Source organism: Peromyscus californicus, unplaced genomic scaffold (genome assembly GCF_007827085.1).
Source record: "Peromyscus californicus insignis strain IS unplaced genomic scaffold, ASM782708v3 Scaffold_4__1_contigs__length_199733344, whole genome shotgun sequence".
NCBI lineage: Eukaryota > Metazoa > Chordata > Mammalia > Rodentia > Cricetidae > Peromyscus > Peromyscus californicus.
Genome location: NW_026294562.1, coordinates 168,194,860 through 168,208,989, shown reverse-complemented (window position 1 = coordinate 168,208,989; position 14,130 = coordinate 168,194,860).

Sequence of the window (14,130 nt, the reverse complement as noted above, 5' to 3'; positions counted from 1 at the left end):
GTCTCCCAAAGCATGTTGCCCTAAAAGAGACACAGCCTAAAGTATATATATTAAATGAAAATGTCTAGAAACTAATTGATGGAAAGGGCCTGATGTTCCTCTAACAGCGAGGTGAGGTTATGCTTATGTCTTTAAAGAAAATAAAGTCCCAGATGACTCTTGATCTGATGCATCTCACCAGGACCACATCCTGGAGACCACTTGATCAATGAAACATAGGAAGGCCAATGACAAACCCATCAAGAGGAGGTATCCCAAGAGGAAGAGGAAGACCATAACTTGGGGAAATATCAGGACTTTAACTCATCAAACTGAGACTTTGGGGAACAACAAGAACACTATACTACTGACTCCCAAAATGATGCTATTAATGATATTTACTGACTGTATTACATGTTAACTCTCAGCTTGTCAATGCAGAATCCAAATGTGTTTGGTTGAGGGGGCAGGGATAAAAGGTACCTTTGAAATAGGGACAGTGTGAAGTAGTTTTGCCGTGATAAGCATTATTTTTATCCTTTAGGACCACTTGTCTGGATGAAGGTTGGTATACAAATATTTAGTAACACAAGTGGGGAATATTTTGGTTAGATTAATCTGATGGTTCCAAATGCAATAATATAGATTTTAGCACAATTAAACATCTTTAGAAGGCTCTGATAGTGGAAACTACAGCTGTATAAAGATGAAAAAGGGAATATCGAATGTACTGCTTACTAAAGTCGATATTATTGTATCCAGAACAGTGATATCTGTTGCCAGTCATTTATAAAATAATCTCTGGCTTTATTTGGCGATGACAGTCAACAAGAACAATCTTTTTGTATTTAAGGAGACCCTTCTATTTCTGGGCTCTTCAAAAGAAATTTACATGGCATAAGAGTTACCCATATGCTCCCCCCCCCTCTACAAATACAGGGGACAAAACAGAATCTACCCACACCTGTATTTGTAGGCTTCTTTGGATATTCCCGTCAATGGTGTTTTTCTATCACATTGTTTATACTTTAAATGTACTTGTATCACTCCTTATTGCAATTTAACCTCTAATCACACCATTCCCTCTGGTAAACAACTGCCTTTGGGGTAGACCTTTTGTTGTGAAAATGCTGCTTACACTACCCTTTCCTGTGGGTTATAAGGTTTATGTGTGATAGGCCATATTACACCCATTTTGCTCAGTAAATCTTTGCAATCAATTAATAGAAGAGAGCTCTCCCTGAAAATTGTGATGTTTCTTTGCATCTATTGGATCCTGCAGCAGTTGCCTTGGAATGGTTACCAGAATACAAAGAGAGGTCTCAAATTTTGCTTGCATGATTAGTAAAACTACTAACATACAACAAAAATATTAGCAGGAATTAATTGAGATGGGTGAATTGAGAACAATATTTTTATAAAACAGAGCTACTATAGATTATTTATTTCTCAAGCATAATATTGGTTGCCAACAATTTCCTGGCATCTGCTGCTTTGGTGTGTAAGATTTTTCTCAAACTTTTGATGGTCAAATTATTGATTTGCATAAAGAGATAGACAAAATCTCTCAGGTGACCTTTGAATGGCCATCATGGTTAGATGGTTTTTCTTTTTTCTTGGTCCTCTAATAGCTAGTCTTATAATTCTTTTACACTTGCATATATTAATTAGACTAGCTATGACTCAATGAATTGAAGCATGACCTCTACTGCAGCTGCAATTTGTTTTCTTTAAATACTTAGAAATGGGAGGTGTAGAGGGCATGAGGTCATAGGTAAGCACTAGAGAATCCAGGAATGTTAAGAATGCATGCTTGTCTCTTCAACAGAAAGGATGTGTATACATGCTTTCCATTCAGAATGCTGGGAGTGGGTGTTGTTAATAACCTGTGATCTTTGTTATTTGTGAGCCAGGCCACACCCAAAACCCCAACTTACTATTTTATTCCAAATTCTTTCCTACACCTTCATCTTGAGCTTTGTTTCCCAGTCAATGGAACCCATCCTCCTGATACAGGTAATAAGTACTTTGCAAAAGAATTTCAATGCAGTCACACCTTAAGCTTTATTGTGCACATGAGATTGAGACGAATGTTATCAGAAAACTTTTTTTTCCCCCAAATTGTACTGCACTTAAATATGTCTAAAATAAAGTACCTGGTGTCACACTCTAGAAGTCTGAACCATCCTGGGTAAGTGAGCTATACTGAACCAGGTTTCATTCTTTCCTCCTGTGGGTCCTTTCTCTGTTGGCCATAAGCATTTGCAGGGACCCTCACAATCCCTGAGATCAAATTGTACTACAGAGCTAAAGTAAAAACAAAACAAAACAAAACAAAAACAATCAAACAAAAACCAACCAGCATGGCATTGACATATAAACAGACATGGGATTGATGGATTTTAACTGAAGACTCGGAAATAAGTTTACACACCTATGAACACCTGGATTTTGACTAAGACGCCAGAAATACTGGAAAAAAGAAAGCACCTTAAACAAATAGTTCTGGTCAAACTGGATGGCTACATGTAGAAGAATCCAAATCGATCCATACTTATCACCAGTACAAAACTCAACTTTAATCGAACCAATGACTCCAACATAAGGCCAGATACTGTGAATCTGAAAAAAAGGGAAAATGGGGAATAGTGTTGGACTCATTGGTGCAGGGAAAGAGTTTCTGAATAGAACCCAAATAACACAGGCACTAAGACCAAGAATTAATAAATGGGACCACATGAAACTGTAAACTCCTATATGGCAAGGACAATTATCATTTGGACAAAATGTCTATATAATGGGAAAATATCTTTACCAATTACAAATCCAATAGAGGGTTAATATCTAAAATATATAAAGAACTAAAACAAATACAAAAATAAAACAAACAAAATTCCAAACCCTGGACATTAAGAAAACAAGTAACCTAATTAAAAAATGAGGTGTTGGGGGATATTTGATCAGACTGTAAACCCTGAGTTTTCATTTGTGTTGATTAAATAAAATTAATCTTGGGTCAGGAGGCTGAGTTAGCAACTAGTTGACAGAAAGTAATCATAGGGCATTCAGGAGAGATACAGAGATGCACAGAAAGTAGTAGGGAGGGATTTGGTATGGTGCAGTTTTTTTTTTTTTTTGAGTGGAAGGGTACTTTTGTTGGAAGACATCAGAAAGGAGACAAGGTTAGCTAGTTGTGACCTAACCTCTCTGAGCTAGCAGGTTTTCACCCCAGCCTTTGAATCTCTAGTTTTATTTATAAGTAGAATGATAGAGATTTAGTTAAGCTACCTTTAGCAGAGGCGACAGAGTCAGTGCCTGTGGGAACAGAATTCCCCCCAGACTGCAGCCTGAGCAGCTAGGATGCTGCCAGAGAAGCAGGCCAATAACTGTATGTCACAATTGTTGGCTGAAGTAGCAGTAGATTAAACGCAGCTACTGTGCCAAAGTAAAAAGAACAATGAGGCATAGAACTAAACAGAAAATTCTCAGAAGATGAAAAAAAAATGGCTGAGAAACACTTAAAGAAATAGTCAACATCCTCAGTCATCAGGGAAATGTACATCAAAACTGCCAGAGATTTCATCCTACACCAGTCAAAACAAACAAACAAAAAATGATAGGTCATGTTGGCCAGAATATGAGGTAAGAGTAAAATTTCCCCATTGTTGTTGGGAATGCAAACTTTTACAGCCACTATGGAAATCAGTGGGATGGTTTATCAGGAAGCTGGGAATAGATCTACCTCAAGATCTAGCTTTACCACTCTTGGGCATATTCCCAAAGGACTCTACATCTCAGTACAAAGATACTTGCTCAACCATGTTCATTGCAGGTCTATTCATAATAGCCACAAACTGGAAACAGCCTAGATGTCCATCAACAAATGAATGGATCAGGGGAATCTGGTATATTTAAACAATGGAAAATTATTCATCTGGGGAAAAAGAAATCATAAGATTTTCAGGTAAATGGATGGAGCAAGGGAAAAAAAACATCTTGAGTGACATAACCCAGACCCAAAAAGGAAAAAAAAAGGTATGAATTCTCTTATCTTTGGATATTAGCTTTTAAGTTTTCAATAGAGAAGATACTACCCATAAAACCACAGAGGTTAGGTACAAAGTAAGGCCTGGAGGGGGGGGAGGAGAAGAAATGTATCTCCCAAGGAAGGAGAAATAGAACATATAGTTATGAAGGAGGGGGTTGGGGAGGATTAAACAGAAGAGGAAGAGAAAAGAGGGGAAAGGAAGGGAATACAGGGAGGTACAGTTAACAGTAGAGCTATTTCAGGGGTCATGTGGAAACCTACTACAGTAGAAGCTTCTTAAAATATATACATATATGAAAGAAATATAAATGGAATCACCAAATAATAGGGGAGACAAATCCCAATTAGACCTTTCTTTCCAAGTATAACCTCTAGTGCCAGGAATGGATTACATATAGTTGAGTCACTGGCCCAAAGGGGCCCCTTGGAAATTTCCAAACATCACAGGCTGTTGTTACAGCTATTGGCTGCTCTCCAAAATCTGTTGGTAAGGCCCTATTGTTGAAGACAACATTTATATACCTCATTGATCACTGAGAAGTCAAGAGATGCCTACCTTGAGCCTTCATTCCTACTGACTAGTCTTCATGGTACTGAAAGGTACTCTGCACATTACTAGAGGACAACCGAGCTACCGACCTTTGGATATACAATGGTGACCTGTCTGAATGACACACTGGTGTAATAGTGGCACAAACATTGTGGGAGTAATCAGCCACTGATTGGATTTAAGGCCCACTCCATGAGCTGGAGCCCATGCCTGATACTGCTTGGGTGGCCAAGAACCTGAGACTACATAGCCAGTGGACCTAGAATAAAACCAAATCCTGTTGTTATGCCAAAGGAATATAGCAATAAAATGACCCCTATATTTTGCCATACTCATATATCAGGACCTCACTCAAAAAAATCATCAAAGAAGTTTCCTCCTATCGTAGATGGGAACTAATACAGAGACCCTGTCTTAGATAGGGTTTCTGTTGCTTCAGTGACACAGCATGACCCAAAAGCAAGTTGGGGAGAAAAGGGTTTATTTGGTTTACACTTCCATACTGTTGCTCATTATTGAAGGAAGTCAGGACAGGAACTCAAGCAGGCCAGGACCCTGCAGGCAGGAGCTGACGCAGAGGCCATGGAAGGATGCTGCTTACTGGCTTGCTCAGCCTGCTTTCTTGTAGAACCCAGGGCCACCAGTCCAGGGGTAGCACCACTCACAATGGGTTGGAAACTCCCGTATTGATCACTAATTGAGAAATTGCTTTACAGCTGGATCTCATGGAGGTATTTCCTTAACTGAGGTTCCTTCCTCTCTGATAACTCAAGCTTGTGTCAAGTTGACACAAAACCAGCCAGCACAACTGACCTCTAGTCAACTTGGCACACAAACACATCACTATTGATCCACAACCCTTCCTTTCTTATTAATCTCCAAGATCTCAAATTAACAATATAAATAGCTTTAAAAGCCATAGAGGTTTTACAAATTGACACACTAAAATTTCAATCCTTTTAAAGTAGCCAGTTCCTTTCAAACTCCAAAGTCCTTTAAAGTTCAAAGTCCCTTAACTGGGCTCCAGTAAAATAAAAATGAAACAACTATTTTCTTACTGTAAGAGGGTAACATCAGGGCACAATCACAAGTCAAAGCAAAACCGAACTCCAACCATCCAATATCTGGGATCCACTCATAATCTTCTGGACTCCCCCAAAGAGCTTGGATCACTTACTTCTCCAGCTCTGCCCTCACACACAGCTTGTCTTCTAGCCTCTGGCTGGTTTCACTCCACTGGTGCTACCGTTCTTGGTGGCCATCTCATGGTACCAGCACCTCCAAAATGCTAGGTCTTCTGCTCTACCTGGGCTGCACTTTCACAAATAGCCTCTCACAGGCTCTGTGTGAACCCTTCAATCCTGGGCCCTCAACTGCCCCTGAGGCTGCCCTTTCACTAATGGCTTCTCCTAGCCTCTCAAAGTGCCAATCCTCAACTGCTCTCCGTGACCCCTTCATGCCCTTAAAACTAGTACCACCTGGGTGACTCCTACACTCCCAAGTTTGGCTGTCAGAGTAAAGTACAACCTTGGCCAACTCTGGAACACAGCTTCTCTGTGTTCTCAGGGAACACTTTTCAGAAGATTTCACCTCAATGATGCCGGCCTCTTCTCAATCACCACTAATTTTTTTAGCTCCAGCTGACCAGGATCAATTGTCCCAATAACACGAAGGTTTCATTTCAATGGTCTCTTGTTAATCACAGATGACTCTTCAGTTATAGCTGACCAGAATGACAGAATCTTAATTCAAAATAACAAAGGCCCCTGACAGAGTCTTTAAACTTCCCTCTGAAACTTCACAAGCCGAGCCTCCATCTTCTGCACTGACCTCGATATTTTTATCTTCCAGGCTTCTAAGGGACGCCTCACTGAGCTCTTTACACTCAGTGGCTCTTCTAGCTCACAGTTCCAAAGTCCTTTCACAGTTCTTCCCCCAAAATGGATGGTCAGGTCTGTCAACAGTACCCCACAACTTGAGTCTCCCCACCTCAAGGTCCAGATCAGAGGTATGCCTTCCTACCTCAAAGGTCTGAACTAGATGTGGATTCATCCACTTCAAACCAAGCAGAATCTCTCTCGCAAGTGAGTCCTCCTAATCTGGATTCTAGTTCATTCTAGATATAGTCAGTCACATTTACAATGAAGAATAGCCATCACAAACACACAAGTGGACAATGTGCAAGATGGGAGACCTTGGTGTACTCAGAACTAAATGAGATGTCTTCATCAAATTCCTTCTCTCAGGTCTCAGGGAACTGTATGGAAGAGGAGGCAGGAGGCATAAAGATTGTAAAAGTCAGAAGATACAGACAACACCAAGGAAACAAGACCTTCTAAACACAGCAGGACCAAAGCACGTATGAACTCACAGAGACTATGGCAGCACGCACAGGTCCTGCACAGATCAAAGACAGATGGAGTCCCAGCACCGAGAAGGGAAGTGAAAACAAGCCCCCACCCCTAGCACCCAAACCACCTCCAACTGACAAGAGCTCACAAAAGAAAGATTAGTTTTCCCCAGTGGATCTCAGTGGGAGTACAAATCACACTTCGGTGAGGCCCCATGCCCAGCAATAGATGGCTAACACAAAATGAATTCAAAGGCATTTTGGAGATGTTTTGTATCATAATGATTGGTCAGGGCAGTTTTTCCCTTACTTGTCTTTGGCTTATCTATCATGGTTTCTGATTTTGTGTTTTTGTGTATGTGTGTGCATGTGTGTGTCTCTCTGTGCATGTGTTTCTCATACCTTATCTTTTCTTTCCTTCCCCCCCATTTGTCTGTTTGATTTGTTTTATTCTGTTTTTTTTTAACCTGTTTATTTTCTTTTTTTTCATAGTTCTTTGTTTTTTTTTTATGGAAAACAGATTTTTTCTCATATAATATCCTGATTGTGGTTCCCCTTCCTCTGCTATTCCTAGTTCCCTTTCCCCTTCCCCCCTCCACTCCCCTCTCTCCCTCTCCCCTTTCTTCACCAATCTCCTCCCTTTCTGTCTCTCATTAGAAAAGAACAGACTTCTAAGAGATATTAATAAAATATAATAAAATTATGATAAAATAGAATATATAAGATAAAACAAAAGCTATCACATGGATGTTGGGCAGGACAAACCAAAAGAAGGAAAAGGGCCCAAGAGAAGGCACAAAAATCAGAGACCCACTTGTCCTCTTGGTGGATTTTTCCTTTGATGATGTATCTCTTCTGATTAGTTTTGGTTTGAAGTCTATTTCATCAGTTGTTAAAATGGCTATACCAGCTTTCTACTTTAGTATATTTGCTTGGAATATTTTTTTTCCAATAATTTACCCTGCGGTGATGTTTATCCTTGATATTTAGGTGTGTTTCTTGGATGCAGTGGATGGATGGATCCTGTATTCATATCAATTCTGTCAGTCTGTGTCTTTTTATTTGGGAACTGAGACCAGTGATGTTGAGAGACGTCAATGACCAATGATTGTTGATTCCTGCTATTTTGTTGTTGCTGCTGCTGGTGGTGGTGATTGTGTGTGTGTGTGTGTGTGTGTGTGTGTGTGTGTGTGTGTGTGTGTTTGTGCTTTCTCCCTTTTGACTTTGATGGTCTGGGATTATTTATTCCTGTGTTTTCATGGGGGCAGTTTAACCTCTTTAAGTTGGAGGTTTCTTTCTAGCACCTACTGTAGGGCTGGATTGCTAGATAGATATTGCTTAAATTTGGTTTTATCATGGAACATATTTTTTCTATCTATGGTGATTGATAATTTTTCTGGATATAGTAGTCTTGACTGGCATCTGTGGTTTCTTAGATTCTATAGCACATCTGTCTAGGCCCTTCTGGTTTTTAGAGTCTCCATTAAGAAGTCATGTTTAATTCTAATGGATCTTCCTTTATATGTTACTTGGTCTCTTTCCCTTACAAGTTTTAATATGCTATCTTTGTTCTGTACATTTTTGGTGAGGGGACTTTCCTTTCTGGTCCAATCTATTCAGTGTTTTGTATGTATTTGAACCTTTATAGGCATCTTTTTTTAGGCTGGGAAAATTCTCTTCTCTGATTTTGTTAGAAATATTTTTTTGTGCCTTTGATCTGGATATCTTGCCTTTCCTCTATTCCAACTATTTTTAGATTATTTTCTTTTCATATTGTCCCAGATTTCCTGGATACTTTGTGTCAGGAGGTTTTTAAATTTAACATTTTTCTTTGACCAATGTTTCCTTCATTTTTCTCTATTGTGATTTCAATGCCTGTGATTCTCCCTTTCATTTTTTGTATTCTGTAGGTGAAGGTTCCTATGCAATTGTTATTTGAGTTCATGAATTTGTCATTTCCAGATTTCTCTCTCTCTCTCTCTCTCTCTCTCTCTTTTTTTAATTGAGTTGTTTCCACTCTCAGGTCTTTAATGATTTTATTCATTTGCTACAACTGTTTATTTGTGTTTTCATAGATTTCTTCAAGGAATTTATTCATTTCCCTTTTAAGAACTTCTATCATGGCGGGCGGTGGTGGCACACGCCTTTAATCCCAGCACTTGGGAGGCAGAGCCAGGCGGATCTCTGTGAGTTCAAGGCCAGCCTGGGCTACCAAGTGAGTCCCAGGAAAGGCGCAAAGCTACACAGAGAAACCCTGTCTCGAAAAACCAAAAAAAAAAAAAAAAAAAAAAAAGAACTTCTATCATATTCATAAAGGCTGTTTTAAGGTCTTTTTCTTGTCTTTAAGCTATGTTGGAGTATTCAGTGCCTGCTCTGGTAGGGTTGCTGAGCTCTGTTGAGGACATATTGTCTTAGCTGTTGTTGATTGTGTTTTTATGCTGGTATCTAAGCATCTGTGTTTGGGAAGATTGTAACTCAGCGTGCTGATATCTCATCTTATCTTTCTTGGGTTGGTGTTTTGTTCTTGGTTTCTGTTTCCTCTCTGGTTCTTAGGAGAATGTGGTGGCTGTGTGTTGCCTGGTAAGAGATTCTTTTTTTTCTTTTCATTTTTATTAAGAAATTTTCTACTCACTCTACATACCATCCACAGATGCCCCTCCTCCCTCCTCCCACCCTCTAGCCCTCCCTCCCAAGCCACCCCACATCCCCAATATCAAGGTCTCCCATGGGGAATCAGCAGAGTCTAGCACACTGAGCCTAGGCAAGGACCAAGCCCCTCCCCACTGCACAAACAGTTCGAGCCAAACAACCATCTTCCATATCCAGAGGGGCTAGTCCAGTCCCATGGAGGCTCCACAGCCACCAGTCCACAGTTCATGGGCTTCCACTAGTGTGGCCTGTCATCTCTGCATGTCTTCCCATCATGATCTTGACATCCCCCACCTGCAGAATTCCTCCTCTCTCTAATCAATTGGATTCCCAGAGCTCAGCCTGGCACCTGGCCATGGATCTCCGCATCTGCCTCCATCAGTCACTGAACAAAGGCTCTATGATGACGGTTAGGGCATTCACTAGGCTGGTCACCAGAGTAGACTAGTCCAGGCATCCTCTAGACCATTGCCAGCACTCCAAGGTAGGGTAATCCTTATGGATTCCTGAGAGCCTCCCTGGTACTCTGCCTCTTCCTATTCTCATGATGTCCCTGCCCTCCTACTCTGTCCCTGTTCCAGCTCAACCCTCCTATTTCCCTATGTTCTCATCCCCCATTCCTCACCCTCCACCACCTCCCTACTCCCAGTCTGCTTGTGTAGATCTCCTCCACTTCTCCTTTGATGGGCTATCCTTGTGTCCCTCCTTGAGTCTTTCCCTCCTAGCTAGCCTCTCTGGAGCTGTGGGTTGCAGTCTGGCCATCCCTTCCCTCACATCTAGTATCCACATATGAGTGAGTCCATACTATGTTTGTCCTTCTGAGTCTGGGCTACCTCACTCAAGATGATATTTTCTAGTTCCCTCCATTTGCCTGCAAATTTCATGATATCACTGTTTTTTACTGCTGAGTAGTACTCCATTGTGTATATGTGCCACATTTTCTTTATCCATTCTTCAGTTGAGGGGCATCTAGGTTGTTTCCAGGTTCTTGCTATTACAAATAATGCTGCTATGAACATAGTTGAGCATGTGTCCTTGTGGTAAGATTGAGCATTCCTTGGGTATATGCCCAAGAGTAGTATAGCTGGGTCTTGAGGAAGACATATTTTCAATTTTCTGAGAAACTGCCATACTGATTTCCAGAGTGGCTGTACAAGTTTGCATTCCCATGAACAGTGGAGGAGTGTTCCCCTTGCTTCACACCCTCTCCAACATAAGCTGTCTTCAGTGTTTTTGATCTTATCTATTCTGACAGGTGTAAGATGGTATCTCAGAGTTGTTTTGATTTGCATTTCCCTGTTGACTAAGGATGTTGAGCAATTCCTTAAATATCTTTCAGCCATTTGAGATTCTTCTGTTGAGAATTCTCTGTTAAGCTCTGTAGACCATTTTTTAAATTGGATTGTTCAGTATTTTGAAGTCTAGCTTTTTGAGTTCTTTATATATTTTGGAGATCTTTCCTTTGTCAGATGTGGGGTTGGTGAAGATATTTTTCCATTCTGTAGGCTGTCATTTTGTCTTATTGACTATGTCCTTTGCTCTACAAAAGCCTCTCAGTTTCAGGAGGTCCTGCTTATTAATTGTTGCTCTCAGTGTCTGTTCTACTGGTGTTATATTTAGGAAGTAGTCTCCTGTGTCGATGTGTTCAAGACTACTTCCTACTTTCTCTTCTATCAAGTTCAGTGTAACTGGATTTATGTTGAGGTCTTTGATCCACTTGGACTTGAGTTTTGTTCATGGCAACAGATAAGGATCTATTTGCAGTCTTCTGCATCCTGACATCCAGTTATGCCAGCATCATTTTTTGATGCTTTCTTTTTTCCATGGTACTATTTTGACTTCTTTGTCGAAAATCATAAGTTCATAGGTATGTGGATTAATGTCAGGGTCTTCAATTTGATTCCATTGGTCCACCTGTCAGTTTTTATGCCAGTATCAAGTTGTTTTTATTACTATAGCTTGAGGTCAGGGATTGTGATGCCTCCAGATGTTGCCTTATTGTACATGATTATTTTAGGCATCCTGTTTTTTTTTTTGTCTTTCCATATTAAGTATTGTTTTTTCCAAGTCTGTGAAGAATTGTGTTGGGGTTGATGGGGGTTGCATTGAATCTGTAGATTACTTTTGGTAAGATTGACATTTTTACTATGTTAATCCTACCTATCCATGAGCATGGGAGATCTTTCCATTTTCTGATATCTTCTTCAATTTCTTTCTTCAGAGACTTAAAGTTCTTATCATACAGGTCTTTCATTTGCTTAGTTAGAGTTACCCCAAGCTATTTTATATTATTTGTGGCTATTGTAAAGGGTGATGTTTCTCTGATTTCTTTCTCAGCTCATTTATCATTTGCATATAGGAAGGCTACTGAATTTTTGAGTTAATGTTGTATACTGCCACATTACTGAAGGATCTTATCATCTGTAGGAGTTCTCTGGTAGAATTTTTGGGGTCACTTATGTATACTATCATATCATCTGCAAATAGTAAAAGTTTGACTTCTTCCTTTCCAATTTGTGTCCCCTTGATCTTCTTGGTAGGAGATTCTTATGGGATCCTGATTTATATGACCACTGGGGATATTGGGAACTGACACTTTGGAATTTAGGTGAGCTGGCGGTGAGTTGAAGGGGTTGACAGGGAGAGTAAAGCAGTATGTTCCACCAGAATCTGTTTAGTCCTCTGGGAAAGGGGTCAGAGAGTAAGGAGAGGCCAGCAGAAGGTCTGTTACAGAACTGAGGTTGAAACTGGGGGTTTGGAATTGGAGGAATGGAGGCAGAGTAGAAGATCTGCAGTTAGTCTATTTGCTTCCCTGGACAGAGTGGCCTGTGGGTTCCCACAGAGTGCCTGCTGGAGTTGGGGGCTGAGATAAAGCAGTGAGTGAGGAGAAGAAAAGTTGGGGGAAGATCTGTGTGATCCACTGCAGATGGGTGTGTTGGCCGGTGAGGAAGGCTGCAGCAGGTGTTCTGCTGCAGAGCTCAGCATGAAACTGGGAGATCAGGTTTGGAGGATAGCAAGTGAAGTAAAGATCTGCATTCAGCCTACCTGATGCCCTGGCCAGAGTGGTCTATAGGTTCCCAGGACGGTCTGTTTGATTTCTAAAGAGAAAGAGAAAGAAGGGAGTGGAAATCATGATCAGATAAATTCATTCTTATTTTTCTGCACAAAATTTAACTTCAAATGGATCAAAGACCTCAACATAAATCCAGATGCACTGAACCTGACAGAAGAGAAAGTGGGGAATAGCCTTGAATACATGACACAGGACAAGACTTTCTGAACAGAACAGTTATCATGGTTTGAAAGAAAATGGCCCCCAAAAGGAGTGGCACTATTAGGAAGTGTGGCCTTATTGAATTAAGTGTGGTCTTGTTGGAGGAAGTGTGTCACCATTGAGGTGGGCTTTGAGGTTTCATATATGTTCAAGCCTCATCCAGTGTTTCAGACCACTTCCTGTTGCCTGAAAGAGGTAGGAATCACAGCTACTTTCCAACTCTGCGTCTGCCTTCATGCCACCATGTCCCACGATGATGATAATGAACTGAACCTATGAAGTGTAAGCGAGCCACCTTAAGTGTTTTCCTTATGAATTGCCATGGTCATGGTGTCTCTTCACAGCAATGGAAACCCTAAGACAACAGTTAACACAAGCACTGAGATAAAAAATTAATTAATGAGACCTCATAAAACTGAGTAGCTTCTGCATGGAAAAGGACATTGTCATTTGGACAAAGCAACAGCCTAAAGAATGGGAAAAGAGTTACTAACTACACATCTGATTGAGGGGTAATACTAAAGAAATATAAAGAAAGTAGACATCAAGAAAACAAATAACCAAGTTAAACATCAGGTACAGGTCTAAACAGAATTCTCAATAGAGGAAATTAAAATGGCCAAGAAACATAAAGAAGTGTTCAAAATTTTTAGCCATTAGGAAATTGCAAATTAAAACTACTTTGAGATTTTTTTCTTGCACCTGTCAGAATTGCTAAGATCAACAAAAAAAGTAACAGCTCATGCTGACTAGGCTGTGGAGTAAGAGGAACACTCATCCATTGCTGGTGGGAGTGCAAACCTGTACAGTCACTATTGAAATCAGTGTTGTAGTTCCTCAGAAAGATGGGAGTTGATCTACATCAATATCCAGCTATACCACTCCTGGGCATATACCGAAAGGATGCTTCATCCTACCACAAAGACATTTGCTCAACCATGTTCATTGCTGCTCTTTTGTAATGAAAGATGTCCCACAACAGATGAATGGATAAAAAAAATGGAGCATTACTCAGCCATTTACAAAATGAAATCATGAAATTTACAGGTAAATGGATGTAACTTGAAAAAAAAATCATCCTGGGTGAGGTATCACATGCCTAGAAAGACAAATACGGTATATATTCATTTAAATATGGATATTAGCTGTGAAGCCAGTGATAACCAAGCTATAATTTGCAGAGCTACAGTAGGTGGGTATAGAGTAAGGGACTAGAGGAAACAGATCTTGTTAGGAGAGGGAAATAGAAGAGATAACTTTGGATAGATGGGACCCTGGAA